Consider the following 19,389-nt stretch of genomic DNA (forward strand, 5'->3'; position numbering starts at 1 on the left):
ACAGCAGGTCTGGGACAGGTAGCACATCCGGTGAACAGGTCAGGATTCCATAGCCGCAGGCAGAACAGTTGAAACTGGAGCAGCAGCACGGCCAGGTGGACTGGGGACAGCAAGGAGTCATCATGCCAGGTAGTCCTGAGGCATGGTCCTAGGGCTCAGGTCCTCTGAGAGAAAGAGAGAATTAGAGAGAGCATACTTAAATTCACACAGGACACCGGATAAGACAGGAGAAGTACTCCAGATATAACAAACTGACCCTAGCCTCCCGACACATAAACTACTGCAGCATAAATACTGGAGGCTGAGACAGGAGGGGGCAGGAGACACTGTGGCCCCATCCGATGATACCCACGGGCAGGGCCAAACAGGAAGGATATAACCCCACCCACTTTGCCAAAGCACAGCCCCCACACCACTAGAGGGATATCTTCAACCACCATCTTACCATCCGGAGACAAGGCCGAGTATAGCCCACAAAGATCTCCGCCATGGCACAATCCAAGGGGGGAGCGCCAACCCAGACAGAAAGATCACGTCGGTGACTCAACCCACTCAAGTGATGCACCCCTCCTAGGGACGGCATGAAAGAGCACCAGTAAGCCAGTGACTCAGCCCCTGTAATAGGGTTAGAAGCAGAGAATCCCAGTGGAGAGAGGGGAACCGGCCAGGCAGAGACAGCAAGTGCGGTTCGTTGCTCCAGATCCTTTCCGTTCACCTTCACACTCCTGGGCCAGACTACACTCAATCATATGACCCACTGAAGAGATGAGTCTTCAGTAAAGACTTAAAGGTTGGTCAGGTCATCTCTGAAGCTATCCATATGCATTCACACCCTCAGGTTGGCCAGTCCAAGGAGGTTGCGCATTGGTCCATCGCCAAAAGACCTGTAGTCTGATTTGGCTTCTTTAGTCTGACAGAAATAGCTGAAATTCTCAAAATCTTTGACATGGTCAGGCTTTCCTTTGGTGTGCGTAGAATCCAAAATGTCTATGGAGATACTAAATATATTTTTGAAATAAAAACCACCAACCTGTGCTCGTACCTTTCCGCTTCATGATCAAATTTTAATATGAGTTTCTTGAATTCAGAATCCTGGGAAACACTGCTTTAAAACATCTTCGGAACTCCAGCGATGTCATATGTTTTTGAGATAAAGTACAATTATACGGTCCTAAATTAATTGGTGTAAAGTACTTAAGTAAAAATACTTTAAAGTACTACTTAAGTCGTTTTTGTGGGTACCTGTACTATACTTTACTAGTGATAATTTTGACAACTTTTACTTCATTACATTCTGTCACATGCTGATCTGTTTCACCTCTCTGTGCTTGGTTCCACCCCCCTCTAGGTATCGCCCATCTTCCCATTATCCCCTGTTTATTCATACCTGTGTTCTCTGTTTGTCTGTTGCCAGTTCGTCTTGTCTAGTTAGGTCTTACCAGCGCTCATTCCCGCCTTCCTGTTTCTCTAGTTTTGTTTCCTGGTTTTTCCCGGCTCTGGCCATTCTGCCTGCCCTGACCCCGAGCCTGCCTGCTTTCCTGTACCTGCCTGACTCGGACCTGATCACAAACCTCTGCCTGCTCTCGACCTGCCCTTTGCCTCCCCGGTGTTTCTAATAAACAATCTGAGAACTGTACTATCCGCCTCCCGTGTTTGCATCTGGGTCATATCCTGAGTCGTGATACATTCCTAAAGAAAATAATATACTTTTTACTCCATACATTACTCCCTGACACCCAAAAGTACTTGTTATATTCTGAATGCTAAGCAGGACAGGAAAATGATCAAATTCACACATTTATCAAGACAACATCCCTGGTCATCCCTACTGCCTCTGATCTGGCAGTCTCACTAAACACACATGCTTTGTTTGTAAATAATGTCTGAGTGTTGGAGTGTGCCCCTGGCTAACCATAAAAATAACAAGAATGGGGCCAGTAGGTTTGCTTAATATAAGGAATTTGAAATGATTTATACTTTTGATACTTAAGTATATTTTTTAAAAATGACATTTTACTTTTGATACTTAAGTATACTGAACAAAAAATATAAACACAACATGTGTCACGCCCTGACCTTAGCGATCCTTTTATTCTCAAATTGGGTTAGGTCGGGGTGTGACGAGGGTGGGTACACTAGTTTTGTTATTTCTATGTTGGCCTGGTATGGTTCCCAATCAGAGGCAGCTGTCTATCGTTGTCTCTGATTGGGGATCATATTTAGGCAACACATTTTTTTAAATGAAACGTGTTACCAACATGTTGCGTTTATATTTTTGTTCAGTATACCATAAATTTAAAACCAAGTACTTTTAGACTTCTACACAAGTAATATTTTACATAGTCATTTTCTATGAAGGTATCTTTACTTTTACTCAAGAATGACTATTGGGTACTTTTTCCACCACTGCCTAAATTAACATGCTCAATAAAATAGCCTTCTAGGGTTCTGCAATGGACATTTCACTTCTTTTTTCCTCAATGACAGAAACCTTAAAAAGTACAGTACCATAGCCTATTGCTCTCTGCAATAATATTCTAATAAAGAAATACAAGGACTGTATTTTCTTTCTTGGTATGATGCATCTTTATCTGAGTAATTTATAGGCAAATGTCATTATGTTCTCTATACACTGATTGTACAAAACATTGGGAACACCTCCCTAATATTGAGTTGCAAACATTTTTGCCCTCAGAACAGCCTCAATTCATCGGGGCATGGACTTTACAAGGTGTCAAAATCATTCAACAAAGATGCTGGCCCATATTGACTCCAGTGCTTCCCATAGTTGTGTCAAGTTGTCTGGATGTCCTCTTGATACACACGGGAAACTGAAAAACCTAGCAATGTGGAAATGCCCACAACAAACAGTGAGCAATTATATTCATGTATAAAAAAACAAATAATGGAAGAAAAACCGTGCAAGTTTGAATTTTGTAAAGTTAGTGTGGGAGAAGTGGGAAATTATTGTTACCGATCAATAATGACAAACCTCCTGGAATTGACAACTTAGATGGAAAGCTACTGAGGATGGTAGCTGACTATAGCCACTCCTATCTGTCATATTTTTAATCTGAGCCTAGAGGAAAGTCTTTGTCCTCAGGCCTGGAGGGAAGCCAAAGTAATTCCGCTACCCAAGAGTGGTAATGCAGCCTTTACTGGTTCTAACAGCAGACCTATAAGCTTGCTGCCAGCTCTTAGCAAACTGTTGGAAAAAATTGTTTGACCAAATACAATGCTATTTCTCTGTAAACAAATTAACAACAGACTTTCAGTATGCTTATAGACAAGGACACTCAACATGTACTACACTGACACAAATGACTGATGATTGGTGGAAGGAAGTTGATAAAAAGAAGATTGTGGGAGCTGTACTGTTAGATTTCAGTGCAGCCTTTGATATTATTGACCATAACCTGTTGTTGAAAAAACTTAAGTGCTATGGCTTTTCAACCTCTGCCATATCATGGATTCAGAGCTATCTATCTAATATAACTCAAAGGGTTTCCTTTAATGGAAGTGTCTCTAATGTCAAACATGTAAAGTGTGGTGTACCGCAGGGCAGCTCTCTAGGCCCTTTACTCTTTTCTATTTTTACCAATGACCTGCCACTGGCATTAAACAAAGCATGTGTGTCCATGTATGCTGATGATTCAACCATATACGCATCAGAAACCACAGCTAATGAAGTCACTGAAGCCATTAACAAAGAGTTGCAGTCTGTTTTGGAATGGGTGGCCAGTAATAAACTAGTCCTGAACATCTCTAAAACTAAGAGCATTGTATTTGGTACAAATAATTCCTTAAGTGCTTGACCTCAGCTGAATCTGGTAATGAATGGTGTGGCTGTTGAGCAAGTTGAGGAGACTAAATTACTCGACGTTACCTTAGATTGTAAACTGTCATGGTCAAAACATATAGATTCAATGATTGCAAAGATGTGGAGAGTTCTAGCCGTAATAAAGAGATGCTCTGCTTTTTTGATACCACACTCCAAAAAGCAATTCCTGCAGGCTCTAGTTTTGTCTAATCTTGATTATTGTCCAGTCGTGTGGTCCAGTGCTGCAAGGAAAGACCTAGTTAAGCTGCAGCTGGCCCAGAACAGAGTGGCACGTTTTGCTCTTAATTGTAATATGAGGGCTAATATTAATACTATGCATGGCAGTCTCTCTTGGCTAAGAGTTGAGGAGAGACTGACTGCATCACTTCTTCTTTTTTATAAGAAACATTAATGTGTTGAAAATCCCAAATTGTTTGCATAGTCAACTTACACACAGCTTTGACACACACACTTATCCCACCAGACATGCCCCCAGGGGTCTTTTTATAGTCCCCAAATCCAGAACAAATTCAAGAAAATGTACAGTATTATATAGAGCCCTTATTGCATGGAACTTCCTTCCATCTCATATTGCTAAAATAAACAGCAAACCTGGTTTCAAAAAACATATAAAGCAACACATCGCGGCACAACGCCTCTCCCTTATTTGACCTAGTTGGTTGTGTGTATTCATTGATATGTAGGCTAAATGTGCCTTCTTAAAAATGTATGTAGTTCTGTCCTTGAGCTGTTCTTGTCTAATGATTTTCTGTATTATATCATTCTGTATTATGTTTCATGTTTTTTGTGGACCCCAGTAAGAGTAGCTGCTGCTTTTGCAACAGCTAATGTGGATCGCAATAAAATATCAAAATACCAAAACCGGTGCACCTGGCACCTACTACCATACCCTGTTCAAAGGCACTTAAATATTTAGTCTTGCCTGTTCACCCTTTGAATGGCACACATACGCAATCCATGTCTCAATTGTCTCAAGGCTTAAAAACCCTTCTTTAACCTCTCTGAACCACCCATACCGGATCCGGGATAATTGTCATCAGCAACGCTGAATAGCATAGCGCCACAGTCAAATAATATTACTAGAAAATATTCATATTCATGAAATCACAAGTGCAATATTGCAAAACACAGCTTAGTCTTTTGTTAATCCACCTGTCGTCTCAGATTTTGAAATTATGCTTTACAGCGAAAGCAATACAAGCGTTTGTGTAAGTTTATCGATCGCTCGACAATTCAATAAGTACACATAGCAACAGGCAACTTGGTCACGAAAATCAGAAAAGCAATCAAATGAATCATTTACCTTTGATGATCTTCAGATGTTTTCACTCACGAGACTCCCAGTTAGACAACAAATGTTCCTTTTGTTCCATAAAGATATTTTTTATATCCAAATACCTCCGTTAGTTTGGTGCGTTATGCCCAGGAATCCACCGGAAAGAGCGGTCACGACAACGCAGACAAAAATTCCAAATTATATCCATAATGTCCACATAAACATGTCAAATATTTTTTATAATCAATCCTCAGGTTTTTTTTCAAATATCTATTCGATAATATATCAACCGGGACAGTTGGCTTTTCATTAGGACCGGGAGTAACAATGGCCGCCTTTCTCTTTTGCGCACAACTCACTCTGAGAGCCCCCACCGATCCACTTACGCAATGTGGTCGTTCACGCTCATTCTTCAAAATAAAAGCCTGAAACTATGTCTGAAGACTGTTGACACCCTGAGGAAGCCATAGGAAAAGGAATATGGTCGATACCCCTTTAAATGGAGCAATGGGAGGCTATGGAACATGGAGTTTTCAAAATAGAAGCCACTTCCTGGTTTGATTTTTCTCAGGGTTTCGCCTGCAATATCAGTTCTGTTATACTCACAGTCAATATCAAATCAAATCAAATTTATTTATATAGCCCTTTGTACATCAGCTGATATCTCAAAGTGCTGTACAGAAACCCAGCCTAAAACCCCAAACAGCAAGCAATGCAGGTGTAGAAGCAATATCTTGACAGTTTTGGAAACTTTAGAGTGTTTTCTATCCCAAGCTGTCAATTATATGCATATTCTAGCATCTGGTCCTGAGAAATAGGCCGTTTACTTTGGGAACATTATTTTTCCAAACATAAAAATAGTGTCCCCTAGCTTCAAGAGGCACTTGGCACCTACTACCATACCCTGTTCAAAGGCACTTAAAAATATTTAGTCTTGCCTGTTCACCCTTTGAATGGCACACATACGCAATCCATGTCTCAATTGTCTCAAGGCTTAAAAACCCTTATTTAACCTGCCTCCTCACCTTCATCTCCACTGATTAAAGTGCATTTAAAAAGTTATCATATCCTTCATCTGAATTCCCCTGGTCAGTCTGTCATGGAAAGAGCAGGTGTTCCTAATATTTTGTACACTCGATGTATATACCCAATGTATGTCCATGTATTTACAAAATTAACACTAGATGGCACAACTTACTCAGTGTGGGTCTGCCGTCTGGGTTCACACACGGAGCCCATGAATCATGTACTTACTGTATGTGCATTTCATTGCACCTCAACAGATCCTGTTCAGTCCAAGAAATGTGACGACGCCATGTTCCAAAACTTTTGGGGTTATAACAATTAAGGGTTGGTTTCTATTGGAAAAGCACACCAATCAGACATTGCACAGATATATGGACACAGGACAGATAGACAGACAAATCTTTAATCTTACTTGCCCTCTTCACTATTCACTCTTGTAATGATCTTATTTGATACACTACCACTATAACTGCTACCCACGCCCACCCCTTTTCTCCTCACATCACATTGTCTATGGCCTCTGGTCCCACAGTGACCTGGAAACCAGCCGTGTCATCGTTGCCACGCTCAGAGAACGTATCGGATTACACTAGCACCTGGCTGGGAGAGAGAGAGATGGAAAGATAAGGAGAAAGAGGAGGGACGTAGAAGAGAAAAAAAGAAAGAAAAAAGATTGAGAGAGCTGTGAAAAAACATCTGGATGAAAAGAGATATTAGTGAGATATTCCCAACATTTGACCTTATATGGCATATATAGCCCTTTGGTTCTTTGTCAAATAAAATTGAATACATTGTCTGAGAATTCTGTAAACACTATCATTGTACATGTAGTGATGATATTGCTGTCATAGGTTGTGATGCTTTTACTGTTATTGCCACTTACTGCACTGCTTGACACATTTCATAAGGCAAATGCCTACAGACTGCCTTGTTCTTGTCTGGTAAAATGTAGTATTGGGAACATTATTGTAACCTTCTTACCCAACAATGAAATGAGTGTTAGAGGGAAAACAGAAGGTATTGGAAATGCAGAACAGATAATCAAACCTAAGTCTTATTCAGTTCAAGTACGATACAGAGACTTATTCACACACCACAGCTAACCATGACTCAGCTATCATCAGCTACATATTAAAGCTCCAACCCACACACACACCCGTATGGAAAGGTTATTGAGAGGGCAGGCATTGATTCATTGGCAATGACAATGCAGAAACTGACGCTTGCGCTTATGTATTGTCTCAGCTTGTCATATCCCACCCCTATTCACTCAACTGTTTCATTTGAGAGTGGACTGCAGCGGTGAATTCACTTATTTCACCTCATTTTACATATGCTGTTATTATATACATGTACAGCTATTATCTATGTACTCAAGCACAAGGATAACGTATTTATCCTGGTTTCTCTCTCTTCCTTTCTCTCTCTCTCTCAAATGCACACATATGCACACATATGCACACATATGCACGCACACACACACACACACACAATCACACACACAGCAGAGTATTTCTATAATTGTGAAGACTTTTTGGGGACCAACCAACAATTGAGTTCCATTCCAAATTCGACTTTTCCTTTACGCTTTACCCTAACCTTTACCCTAACCCTAAACCCTAACCCTAGCTCCTTACTCTAAACATAACCCCTAACACTAAACCAAATGTTTGCCCCAATTCTAATCCTAACCCTAAACCTAACCCCTAAGCCTAACATAACCTTTTTCCCAAATACGTCTTCCAAGTTTGTGGTATTTAAAACATTATGTAAACATATCAGTGTTCATGGTTACAGTCTCCATGACTGCATAACAACAGCTTACAGGTCAGGCATACAATCATTTAGTTGTTTGGAAATGTAATATTTGCCAGTATTAGCACAGCATTCGCTGCACCCTATGCTCCTGCTGAACTCTTAAGAACCAAATGCAGTGCTGTTGCTATGTTGATGTGTGTTTCATTGCTGAAGGAAAAAAATGGCCCTCAGGTTTTCGGCAGTATGGTGTGAAGAGCTCTTTGAAAGCGTGGGACAAATTCCAGATATTGAAGCAGGAATACATCTGTGCAAAGACAAGCAAGCAAGAGTGAAGAAGACCTACCATTTTCCCCCAATGAAATGCAGAGGCAAACCAAGAAATTGTGAACTAATAGGTTATTTAAAAGTCACTATATGGAGGAGTCCTGTCTTGCAGAAGAGGGATTATTTTAGTATCTCTCTCTCTCTCTCTCTCTCTCTCTCTCTCTCTCTCTCTCTCTCTCTCTCTCTCTCTCTCTCTCTCTCTCACACACACACTCACACACACACACACACACACACACACACACACACACACACACACACACACACACACACACACACACACACACACACACACACACACACACACACACATTGACAAACAAACAATTGACTTGGTCCCCATTTTGTTGGTCCCCACAAGGTTAAATGCTATCTCTAGGGGGTTTAGGGTTAAGGTTAGAATTTATGTTAGGGTTAGAATTAGGTTTAGGGTTAGGAGCTAGGGTTAGTTCAGGGTTAGGGTTAGGGTTAGATGTTCAGGTTAAGGTTAGGTTTAGGGTTAAGGTTATGGTAAGGGTTAGCGTTAGCGTTAGGGTGAGGGGTTAGGGAAAATTGGATTTGGAAAGGGACTGAATTGTGTGTCCCCACAAGGTTAGTTGTACAAGACTGTGTGTGTGTGTGTGTGTGTGTGTGTGTGTGTGTGTGTGTGTGTGTGTGTGTGTGTGTGTGTGTGCGTGCGTGTGTGTGTGTGTGTGTGTGCGTGTGTGTGTGCGTGTGTGTGTGCGTGCGTGCGTGTGCGTGCAGTGTGGTATTTCCAGTAGACTAGGCTACAACTACAAGGCCCATGGTACGTTTCGACGCGTCTCATGACGTAACTTCATGTGAGCACGAGCAGACTGGAGCAAAGACGCGATTGTAAAGATTACTCACTCTAGTATTGTCCTACACTGAGTCCGTTTACCAGCACATTAGAGCGAAAATAGTTGGACAGCATATAACAACGTTATAAACATTAATATATTAGCAGGTGAATGTAAAAATGACTCGACAATTCGGTGTTTAGGTCAGCACGGACAGAATCGCTTTCCTTTCATCCTTCCTTTTTTTCAACTGGAGCATTCAAATTGGATTTCGAGCGAATATCGGGAAAGTCCAGATGATGCTGTCGGATTATCGTTAGGTAAGGCGAGTTTGAAACACATACAATGTGCTTTATTTGATGTAGCTGACGTGTTGTTTTACTGCAATCTGCTTGGCTACCCAGGGGAAAGTTATTGTCATCATCAGCACAATATAAAATTGTAGCCTAACGTTAATTGTTGCACACCTTTTACACGTTTTTTCTGTTGTCGACTATTAACGTTACCCGTAGTAGGCCTAGCCTACAACGTATCACTTTTTACTTTCAAGTTAGTCTATTCATGGCACAGAAACCAAACAATGACAACATTTTCCAGCAGTAAGAAAACCCTAAAATGAGGTTGGTTTATAGCCCATTGTCATCATTCACACATGGAAAACCAAGTAGCCTACCTAACGTCACCCATTTAACTATTAAGAGAGAGGTAGGGTATGTGTAATGAAATGTCTATGGCACTTTTGAAGTATGTATATTACGTTACTGGTTGTGCACAATGAAGGGTCTCTCTTTCCCTCGTGTGGTTGACAAGCAGGTTTGGCCCGCACAGAGAAAGCCCAGCTGGGGGCTATTGTTCCCACAACATAAACTGATTTGCATGCATCATCTTGCTCGAGCATCTGGCCTCGTGATTCCCTCTTTTGTTCCCCCAAATTCGGGCTCGTTTGCTCAACTGTCCAGTCATATTCATTGCTGTCCCTATCATAATAGAGCTGTGTTTGTGTGTAGCATATACTGTCTTTACTTCGGAATACCCATTGACCCTTCTCTATATAAGGTTAGGCTTATTTGAAGAGAAACTGGCTTCGATTCAAACTGTCGTCTGAGTATGATAGGGCTGTTAGTAGCCAACTGTCTATACTTTGACATTCCATTTGCCCCTCCAATCTATTATAAGCACAGTTGATTCATGATTGTGCTGTCTTAGAAAACTGGCTTTGCATCATCATACTGTCGTCTGACTATATTCCTCAGTAGTGGACTACATCATCTGTGGATGCTTGGGAGAGTTTAAAAATAACACCATCATATCACTCTCACCAGAGTTTCCATTCCTGAAATGGGCTGGATCCGTTTCCTTTATTTAATCAGGCCTGTCTCCCTACTCGACTCCAACCTCCCAGATAAGATGCTTTTCCGACTCACCCCTGGTATGTCAACAGGTTGTGCTGGGATCAGTTATGCAAGTCCATTTGTTTGGGGAGAAAAGCCCTAAGGATGGGTGTGTGTTTCATGCCTTGATTCGGGAAGAAAAACAAACGTGGGGTCACCGAAGGTTGCTGAGGCTGAACATGGATGGAGCGTTCAGAGCCTGCCGTTTGTGAGGATCACGTTGGGTTCTGTGACTCAGAAGTCGCTAAAGGGTAGAGAAACACAATTAGTTAACATCAACCCTGGGGCACATACTAAAAACATGTAACTTATGGTTTATTACACATAGCCACAAAGTTACTAAGTAATTCATAGGCTGTATCATGTTAACAACAGCAACATTGGGTGTGCCATGACCAACATTTAGGCCTTTGTTTGTGTAGTGTTGTGCAAGCATGGCTTATAATGGTATTTTAGCCTACATTCCCTGTCAAGGGCCCTTACATGCTCACCATTCTCATGACATTGGTTCATGTTTAGGTTGGAACTTGTGTGACTGATCTATTTTGTACAGAGAGTGAATGAATAGACAAAACATTAAACAACTCGCCACCTAGCCTGTAAATCTTTCTAACTTGGAGATCTGCCTCTGTGGGAAAGTCAATTAATGAAAGTACTTGGAGATCTGCCTCTGTGGGAAAGTCAATTAATGAAAGTACTTGGAGATCTGCCTCTGTGGGAAAGTCAATTAATGAAAGTACTTGGAGATCTGCCTCTGTGGTAAAGTCAATTAATGAAAGTACTTGGAGATCTGCCTCTGTGGGAAAGTCAATTAATGAAAGTACTTGGAGATCTGCCTCTGTGGTAAAGTCAATTAATGAAAGTACTTGGAGATCTGCCTCTGTGGGAAAGTCAATTAATGAAAGTACTTGGAGATCTGCCTCTGTGGGAAAGTCAATTAATGAAAGTACTTGGAGATCTGCCTCTGTGGTAAAGTCAATTAATGAAAGTCATTCCTGGAAAGATCCCTTTCTTCCCTTTTTCCTGACTGGACAGAAAGACATAAAGGCTATTTTAATTGGTCCTATCCAGTCCTCTCCTCTCCACATTCCTTTTTCTGCTTACGCCCCTCCTTCATTCCTCTCCTGTTATCAAGATCGACTTGATGTGTTTGAAAGGTCCAATCATGGGCACCTACAAGCCACCGCCTCTTATCTCTCGCAGGATTGCGTCCAAAAGGGCACTCTATTCCCTATGTAGTAGTGCACCACTTTTGATCTGCGTCCAAAATGGCACCCTATTCCCTATGTAGTGCACTACTTTTGACCTGGGGCCCATTAGTGCAGGTCAAAAGTAGTACACTATATAGCGAATAGGATGCCATTTGGGATGTATCCTAATTTTCTTGTTCTCCATGAACTTGGAAAATGGAGAGGTTGCCTACCTGGCTGATTCTGCTTCAACGCTATAGGGGAAACACATTTGCTTGGGAACTTTTGTTTTGCCCATGATTACCTCCCTACTTAATATAATGTTTACATACCCTACATTACTCATCTCATATGTATATGTATATACTGTACTCTATATCATCTACTGCATCTTTATGTAATACATGTATCACTAGCCACTTTAAACTATGCCACTTTGTTTACATACCCTACATTACTCATCTCATATGTATATACTGTACTCGATACCATCTACTGCATCTTGCCTATGCTGTTCTGTACCATCACTCATTCATATATCTTTATGTACATATTCTTTATCCCTTTACACTTGTGTGTATAAGGTAGTAGTTTTGGAATTGTTAGGTTAGATTACTCGTTGGTTATTACTGCATTGTCGGAACTAGAAGCACAAGCATTTCGCTACACTCGCATTAACATCTACTAACCATGTGTATGTGACAAATACATTTGATTTGATTAGATTTTTCACCATTCTTCTGACTGATGGTTGGAGAATGGGGAAAAACAAATAAAAGTGATGACTTTCTGTCTTGAATTTGTATGATAGTATAATGACGTGTTCTCTGTGACATTGCTGCTCATAAGCAAATGGACGTTATCCTTACCTATAGCTAAATCGGTACCTTGTATGAGGATGACACCAGTAGTTGACAGATGTAGCCTAGCTTTTTTAGTTTGAATTTCAGAAGACCATCTTCCATCTTCACTCTCTGAGGAAGATGCATTCTAGGCACAACATGGTATACTTATTTTTTTTTAAACAATGATTTATTTGCCTTTCAGGGTAGTCTGTGTTTTACCTCAATGAATAATTCAAAGTGTTTGAAATGTAAACTGCCACCCTACATCTGCTACCTCAAAAGTCAGACTCCTGAGGTTATGTCACCGTTGGACTCCATTTTAAACTGACATGATGACATCTCCCTTACCCCCCATTGTTAATGACGTTAATAAAGAAGAATAAACTTTGACTGTATTAAATTATTTGGAAATTCTCTCTCTCTCTCTCTCTCTCTCTCTCTCTCGCTCTCTAAGCCAGCCATAAGCTTATTAGCCTGCAGTCTAACCCTTTTTATGAGGTGCCATGTTTGGATCAGACTTTGTCCTTCCCTTGATAATCTCCTTATAGAGATGGGTGCCTATGAAATGGCCACCTACAGCCAAAAGCAACCCTCTTTATTGGATTGTGGAAAATGGCACCTATGACCCTCTGTAAACAGGGTTACGTTAAAGTCCTAAAAGTCTTGTTAGGCTGACACAGTATGTACTGGGTATTTTGTAATCAAACATCATAACAATGACAAAAATAGTACAAAATACATTAAATGTAAGTACCTGACGATAGACACAATGAAGCACAGGACAACATGTGCAGAACAACAGTATGTTGATGGCTGTAGTTTCGTGATTCGTCTGTTAGCATGGAAATAACTCTGAATTAGTAGGAGGCTAATGCAAGCGTTACATCTCGCCTGCTAGAAAACTTTTATATATATACTAGAGGTCGACCGATTATGATTTTCCGATACCGATTATTGGAGGACCAAACAAAGCCGATGCCGATTAATCAGCCCATTTTTATATATATATTTGTAATAATGACAATTACAACAATACTGAATGAACAATAAACACTTTTATTTTAACTTAATATAATACATCAATAAAATCTATTTAGTCCAAGTAAATAATGAAACATGTTCAATTTGGTTTAAATAATGCAAAAACAAAGTGTTGGAGAAGAAAGTAAAATTGCAATATGTGCTATGTAAAAAAGCTAATGTTTAAGTTCCTTGCTCAGAACAAGAGAACATATGAAAGCTGGTGGTTACTTTTAACATGAGTCTTCAATATTCCAAGGTAAGAAGTTTTAGGTTGTAGTTATTATAGCACTATTTCTCTATATACCATTTGTATTTCATATACCTTTGACTATTGGATGTTCTAATAGGTACTTTAGTATTGCCAGCCTAGTCTCGGGAGTTGATAGGCTTGAAGTCATAAACAGCGCAAGAGCTGCTGGCAAACGCAGTAAAGTGCTGTTTGAATGAAAGCTTACGAGCCTGCTGCTGCCTACCACCACCCAGTCAGACTGCTCTATCAAACCATAGACTTAATTATAGTATAATAACACACAGAAATGCGAGCCTTAGGTCATTAATATGGTCAAATCTGGAAACTATCATTTCGAAAACAAAACGTTTATTCTTTCAGTGAAATACGGAACCGTTCGGTATTTTATCGAATGGGTGGCATCAATAAGTCTAAATATTGCTGTCACATTGCACAACCTTCAATGTTATGTCATAATTACGTAAAATTCTGGCAAATTAGTTCGCAACGAGCCAGGCAGCCCAAACTGTTGCATATACCCTGACGCTGCGTGCATTGAACGCAAGAGAAGTGGCACTATTTCCCTAGTTTAATATTGCCTGCTAACATGAATTTCTTTTAACTAAATATGCAGGTTAAAAAAATATACATCTGTGTATTGATTTTAAGAAAGGCATTGATGTTTATGGTTAGGTACATTCGTGCAACGATTGTGCTTTTTTCGCAAATGCGCTTTTGTTAAATCATCCCCCGTTTGGCGAAGTTGTCTGTCTTTGTTAGGAAGAAATGGTCTTCACACAGTTCGCAACGAGCCAGGCGGCCCAAACTGCTGCATATACCCTGACTCTGTTGCACAGAACGCAAGAGAAGTGACACAATTTCCCTAGTTAAAAGGAATTCATGTTAGCAGGTGATATTAAACTAGGGAAATTGTGTCACTTCTCTTGCGTGACACTAAATATGCAGGTTTAAAAATATATACTTGTGTATTGATTTTAAGAAAGGCGTAGATGTATATGGTTAGGTACACATTGGTGCAACGACAGTGCTTTTTTCGCAAAAGCACTTGTTAAATCACCCATTTGGCGAAGTAGGCTGTGATTCAATGATAAATTAGCAGGCACCGCATCAATTATATGCAACGCAGGACAGCTAGATGAACTAGTAATATCATCAACCATGTGTAGTTAACTACTGATTATGTTAAGATTGATTGTCTTTTATAAGATACGTTTAATGCTAGCTAGCACCTTACCTTGGCTCCTTGCTGCACTCGCATAACAGGTAGTCAGCCTGCCACACAGTCTCCTTGTGGAGTGCAATGTAATCGGCCATGATCGGTGTCCAAAAATGCAGATTACCGATTGTTATGAAAACCTGAAATCGGCCCTAATTAATCGGCCATTCTGATTAATCGGTCGACCTCTAATATATACAAATTGTAAATATGAAAATAGAATATAGTAGAATTTAATTCACGATCTCCCGCTATCTGCAAGCATGACCAATGGCTTATTATCTTATTGTTATGTAAATTGATGTTATGTAAATTAATGTTGGTTGCACGATTACACAATAATTGTGCCATCTCTAACGTTAGCTGGGTTTAAACTCCTGTCTTTACTCCTTTAACCTCCCTGCTTCTCCTGGGTGAAAAGCACAATACAGTACTGATTACATAATTCGGTTTCTCAAAGCTAATCAAGGCTTCGCAGAATTAGCTACAGCACTTGTTGATGTGCAGTTAGTATTCTTTATTGTCATATAATGCCTCACTCTATGTACTACCACCAAGCACAGAAGCTGTTTCGCGTTCTCTCTGTGTGAAGCCAGTCTGACACCAAATCGCGCCCCCCGACTCCCTGTCGTGCGGTTAAAAACGATTCACCGCCCAGTCAGACCGGAGGCTGTTACTTCTGTCACCAGAGGAATGAAAGGGGTGCAACAACAGTGTCCTTGTTACTGCAGAGGAGTGAAATCACTTTAAAAGTCGTCCTCCTTGTCTTGGGAGAGGGTGGTTCTCTGTGCTATTGCTGCAAAGCTCCTCCATTATCTAGTTACAGGCCAGTGAATGGGCCTCTGTCCTCTGCAGTTAACTGGCTTTATTCATGGACAGGGAATATAGAAATGTGACTGAATTGCAGGGTGTTTCTTCTCAAGAAGACTTGGCATCAGCTCTCATTTATCTGCTAACCTGTTGGGACCTTAAGAATTACATCTTGTCAGAGATGTGTGTGTTCTCTGTCTTTCGAAATGGTATTGAAAACCTACTAATCAAATCAAATCTAATTTTATTTGTCACATACACATGGTTAGCAGATGTTAATGCGAGTGTAGCGAAATGCTTGTGCTTCTAGTTCCGACAATGCAGTAATAACCAACAAGTAATCTAACTAACAATTCCAAAACTACTGTCTTATACACAGTGTAAGAGGATAAAGAATATGTACATAAGGATATATGAATGAGTGATGGTACAGAGCAGCATAGGCAAGATACAGTAGATGGTATCGAGTACAGTATATACATATGAGATGAGTATGTAAACAAAGTGGCATAGTTAAAGTGGCTAGTGATACATGTATTACATAAGGATGCAGTCGATGATATAGAGTACAGTATATACGTATGCATATGAGATGAATAATGTAGGGTAAGTAACATTATATAAGGTAGCATTGTTTATATATTTACATCATTTCCCATCAATTCCCATTATTAAAGTGGCTGGAGTTGAGTCAGTGTCATTGTCAGTGTGTTGGCAGCAGCCACTCAATGTTAGTGGTGGCTGTTTAACAGTCTGATGGCCTTGAGATAGAAGCCGTTTTTCAGTCTCTCGGTCCCAGCTTTGATGCACCTGTACTGACCTCGCCTTCTGGATGATAGCGGGGTGAACAGGCAGTGGCTCGGGTGGTTGATGTCCTTGATGATCTTTATGGCCTTCCTGTAACATCGGGTGGTGTAGGTGTCCTGGAGGGCAGGTAGTTTGCCCCCGGTGATGCGTTGTGCAGACCTCACTACCCTCTGGAGAGCCTTACGGTTGAGGGCGGAGCAGTTGCCGTACCAGGCGGTGATACAGCCCGCCAGGATGCTCTCGATTGTGCATCTGTAGAAGTTTGTGAGTGCTTTTGGTGACAAGCCGAATTTCTTCAGCCTCCTGAGGTTGAAGAGGCGCTGCTGCGCCTTCTTCACGATGCTGTCTGTGTGAGTGGACCAATTCAGTTTGTCTGTGATGTGTATGCCGAGGAACTTAAAACTTGCTACCCTCTCCACTACTGTTCCATCGATGTGGATAGGGGGGTGTTCCCTCTGCTGTTTCCTGAAGTCCACAATCATCTCCTTAGTTTTGTTGACGTTGAGTGTGAGGTTATTTTCCTGACACCACACTCCGAGGGCCCTCACCTCCTCCCTGTAGGCCGTCTCGTCGTTGTTGGTAATCAAGCCTACCACTGTTGTGTCGTCCGCAAACTTGATGATTGAGTTGGAGGTGTGCGTGGCCACGCAGTTGTGGGTGAACAGGGAGTACAGGAGAGGGCTCAGAACGCACCCTTGTGGGGCCCCAGTGTTGAGGATCAGCGGGGAGGAGATGTTGTTGCCTACCCTCACCACCTGGGGGCGGCCCGTCAGGAAGTCCAGTACCCAGTTGCACGGGGCGGGGTCGAGACCCAGGGTCTCGAGCTTGATGACGAGCTTGGAGGGTACTATGGTGTTGAATGCCGAGCTGTAGTCGATGAACAGCATTCTCACATAGGTATTCCTCTTGTCCAACTCTAATGGAGTCTTTGTAGGGTGCAAAGGTGTGTGAATGTTCCCAGTCCTGGCTGACTAAGAGTAGTATAGTCGCTGCAACACACAATTTGTAGGCTGATGTGATCTACCTACAGAGCCAGCTGAGCTATGCCTCATTGCCTTGGTGGTAGATACATTATATAGAATTCATTAAAATGTATGTTTTTGCGGGATATTCAAAATGCCTATACCGCAAGAAGCAAGGTTTTGTTATTTTTTAAATTTTTATATGTGTTTATGTCCGCTGGTTCTCATGTATTTTTGGTCTCCTTCGCTCCTCTGTGCTGTGTGCACCTTCCCATTTAAAACAGAGATTTGTATATAATGAGGAGATGCACGTCTCCACCCTTAAAATGGGAGTTGTTGTTCCAAAGGTGGGAAGGCAGTCGACAAGCTTAGGTCCAAAATAAGACCAAAGAAACTAGAGGTCGACCGATTATGATTTTTCAACGCCGATACCGATAACAATTATTGGAGGACCAAAAAAAGCAGATACCGATTTATCGGCCGATTTAAAAAATAAATAAAAAGTGTTTGCAATAATGACAATTACAACAATACTGAATGATTGTTCCCAGTTCCGGCTGGAACTATAAAATCTATTTAGCCTCAAAAAAATAATGAAACATGTTCAATTTGGTTTAAATAATGCAAAACAAAGTGTTGGAGAAGAAAGTAAAAGTGCAATATGTGCAATGTAAGAAAGCTAATGTTTAAGCTCCTTGCTCAGAACATGAGAAAGCTGGTGGTTCCTTTTAACATGAGTCTTCAATATTCCCAGGTAAGAAGTTTTAGGTTGTAGTTATTATAGGAATTATAGGACTATTTCTCTCTACACCATTTGTATTTCATTAACGTTTGACTATTGGATGTTCTTATAGGCACGTTCGTATTGCCAGTGTAACAGTATAGCTTCTGTCCCTCTCCTCGCTCCTACCTGGGCTCGAACCAGGAACACAATGACAACAGCCACCCTCGAAGCAGCGTTACCCATGCAGAGCAAGGTAAACAACCACTCCAAGTCTCAGAGCGAGTGACATTTGAAACGCTATTAGCACGTACCCCGCTAACTAGCTAGCCATTTCACATCAGTTACACCAGCCTAATCTCGGGAGTTGATAGGCTTGAAGTCATAAACAGCGTAATGCTTGACGCACAACGAAGAGCTGCTGGCAAAACGCACAAAAGTGCTGTTTGAATGAATGTTTACGCACCTGCTACTGCCTACCACCGCTCAGTCAGATACTTAGATACTTGTATGCTTGTATGCTCAGTCAGATTATATGCAACGCAGGACACACTAGATAATATCTAGTAATATCATCAACCATGTGTAGTTAACTCGTGATTATGAGGGGTGGCAGGGTAGCCTAGTGGTTAGAGTGTTGGACTAGTAACCGGAAGGTTGCGAGTTCAAACCCCCGAGCTGACAAGGTACTAATCTGTTGTTCTGCCCCTGAACAGGCAGTTAATCCACTGTTCCTAGGCCGTCATTGAAAATAAGAATTTGTTCTTAACTGACTTGCCTGGTTAAATAAAGGTAAGAAATGAATGATTGATTGATTGTTTTTTTATAAGATAAGTTTAATGCTAGCTAGCAACTTACCTTGGCTTACTGCATTCACGTAACAGGCAGTCCTTGTGGAGTGCAACGAGAGAGAGGCAGGTCGTTATTGCTTCGGACTAGTTAACTGTAAGGTTGCAAGATTGGATCCTCCGAGCTGACAAGGTGACAAGTCGTTCTGGCCCTGAAAGAGGCAGTTAACCCACCGTTCCTAGGCCGTCATTGAAAATAAGTATGTGTTCCTAACTGACTTGCCTAGTTAAATAAAGGTATACATTTTTTTTTTTTTTCCTTTCTTTTTAAATCGGCAAATCGGCGCCCAAAAATACCGAT

General features: G+C 41.1%; 1 protein-coding gene across 1 annotated transcript in view; it reads left to right on the plus strand.

Moving 5' to 3' along the window:
* Positions 1-9,044: 9,044 nt before the first annotated feature.
* LOC112265302 (E3 ubiquitin-protein ligase pellino homolog 1) overlaps positions 9,045-19,389 on the plus strand; it is a 55,716-nt gene continuing 45,371 nt past the window's right edge. Inside the window, exon 1 of the mRNA XM_024442464.2 lies at positions 9,045-9,345. The gene's annotated coding sequence lies outside the window, so the exon portion shown is untranslated. The remainder of the gene's footprint in view (positions 9,346-19,389) is intronic.

This window comes from Oncorhynchus tshawytscha, linkage group LG02 (assembly GCF_018296145.1).
Source record: "Oncorhynchus tshawytscha isolate Ot180627B linkage group LG02, Otsh_v2.0, whole genome shotgun sequence".
Taxonomy (NCBI): Eukaryota; Metazoa; Chordata; class Actinopteri; order Salmoniformes; family Salmonidae; genus Oncorhynchus; species Oncorhynchus tshawytscha.